The sequence below is a fragment of the Panulirus ornatus genome, chromosome 6 (assembly GCF_036320965.1).
Source record: "Panulirus ornatus isolate Po-2019 chromosome 6, ASM3632096v1, whole genome shotgun sequence".
Lineage (NCBI taxonomy): Eukaryota > Metazoa > Arthropoda > Malacostraca > Decapoda > Palinuridae > Panulirus > Panulirus ornatus.
Window position 1 is genome coordinate 803,245 of NC_092229.1, and position 2,588 is coordinate 805,832.

Genomic DNA, 2,588 nt, shown 5'->3' on the forward strand with positions numbered 1-2,588 from the left:
GGAAATGGCAAATAGTATGAAAAAAAAAAAAATATATATATATATATATATATATATATATATATATATATATATATATATATATATATATATATATATATATATATATATATATATATTTTATTCATTTTTATTATACTTTGTCGCTGTCTCCCGCGTTTGTGAGGTAGCGCAGGGAAACAGACGAAAGAAATGGCCCAACCCAACCCCATACACATGTATATACATACGTCCACACACGCAAATATACATACCTACACAGCTTTCCATGGTTTACCCCAGACGCTTCACATGCCTTGATTCAATCCACTGACAGCACGTCAACCCCGGTATACCACATCGCTCCAATTCACTCTATTCCTTGCCCTCCTTTCACCCTCCTGCATGTTCAGACCCCGATCACACAAAATCTTTTTCACTCCATCTTTCCACCTCCAATTTGGTCTCCCTCTTCTCCTCGTTCCCTCCACTTCCGACACATATATCCTCTTGGTCAATCTTTCCTCACTCATTCTCTCCATGTGCCCAAACCACTTCAAAACACCCTCTTCTGCTCTCTCAACCACGCTCTTTTTATTTCCACACATCTCTCTTACCCTTACGTTACTTGATCAAACCACCTCACACCACACATTGTCCTCAAACATCTCATTTCCAGCACATCCATCCTCCTGCGCACAACTCTATCCATAGCCCACGCCTCGCAACCATACAACATTGTTGGAACCACTATTCCTTCAAACATACCCATTTTTGCTTTCCGAGATAATGTTCTCGACTTCCACACATTCTTCAAGGCCCCCAGAATTTTCGCCCCCTCCCCCACCCTATGATCCACTTCCGCTTCCATGGTTCCATCCGCTGCCAGATCCACTCCCAGATATCTAAAACACTTCACTTCCTCCAGTTTTTCTCCATTCAAACTCACCTCCCAATTGACTTGACCCTCAACCCTACTGTACCTAATAACCTTGCTCTTATTCACATTTACTCTTAACTTTCTTCTTTCACACACTTTACCAAACTCAGTCACCAGCTTCTGCAGTTCCTCACATGAATCAGCCACCAGCGCTGTATCATCAGCGAACAACAACTGACTCACTTCCCAAGCTCTCTCATCCCCAGCAGACTTCATACTTGCCCCTCTTTCCAAAACTCTTGCATTTACCTCCCTAACAACCCCATCCATAAACAAATTAAACAACCATGGAGACATCACACACCCCTGCCGCAAACCTACATTCACTGAGAACCAATCACTTTCCTCTCTTCCTACACGTACACATGCCTTACATCCTCGATAAAAACTTTTCACTGCTTCTAACAACTTTCCTCCCACACCATATATTCTTAATACCTTCCACAGAGCATCTCTATCAACTCTATCATATGCCTTCTCCAGATCCATAAATGCTACATACAAATCCATTTGCTTTTCTAAGTATTTCTCACATACATTCTTCAAAGCAAACACCTGATCCACACATCCTCTACCACTTCTGAAACCACACTGCTCTTCCCCAATCTGATGCTCTGTACATGCCTTCACCCTCTCAATCAATACCCTCCCATATAATTTACCAGGAATACTCAACAAGCTTATACCTCTGTAATTTGAGCACTTACTCTTATCCCCTTTGCCTTTGTACAAAGGCACTATGCACGCATTCCGCCAATCCTCAGGCACCTCACCATGAGTCATACATACATTAAATAACCTTACCAACCAGTCAACAATACAGTCACCCCCTTTTTTAATAAATATATATATATATGGTGTGAGGTGGTTTGATCGAGTAAGTAACGTAAGGGTAAGAGAGATGTGTGGAAATAAAAAGAGCGTGGTTGAGAGAGCAGAAGAGGGTGTTTTGAAATGGTTTGGGCACATGGAGAGAATGAGTGAGGAAAGATTGACCAAGAGGATATATGTGTCGGAGGTGGAGGGAACGAGGAGAAGAGGGAGACCAAATTGGAGGTGGAAAGATGGAGTGAAAAAGATTTTATGTGATCGGGGCCTGAACATGCAGGAGGGTGAAAGGAGGGCAAGGAATAGAGTGAATTGGAGCGATGTGGTATACCGGGGTTGACGTGCTGTCAGTGGATTGAATCGGGGCATGTGAAGCGTCTGGGGTAAACCATGGAAAGCTGTGTAGGTATGTATATTTGCGTGTGTGGACGTATGTATATACATGTGTATGGGGTTGGGTTGGGCCATTTCTTTCGTCTGTTTCCTTGCGCTACCTCGCAAACGCGGGAGACAGCGACAAAGCAAAAAAAAAAAAATATATATATATATATATATATATATATATATATATATATATATATATATATATATATATACATACAAAGGCAAAGGGGATAAGAGTGAGTGCTCAAATTACAGAGGTATAAGTTTGTTGAGTATTCCTGGCAAATTATATGGGAGGGTATTGATTGAGAGGGTGAAGGCATGTACAGAGCATCAGATTGGGGAAGAGCAGTGTGGTTTCAGAAGTGGTAGAGGATGTGTGGATCAGGTGTTTGCTTTGAAGAATGTATGTGAGAAATACTTAGAAAAGCAAATGGATTTGTATGTAGCATTTATG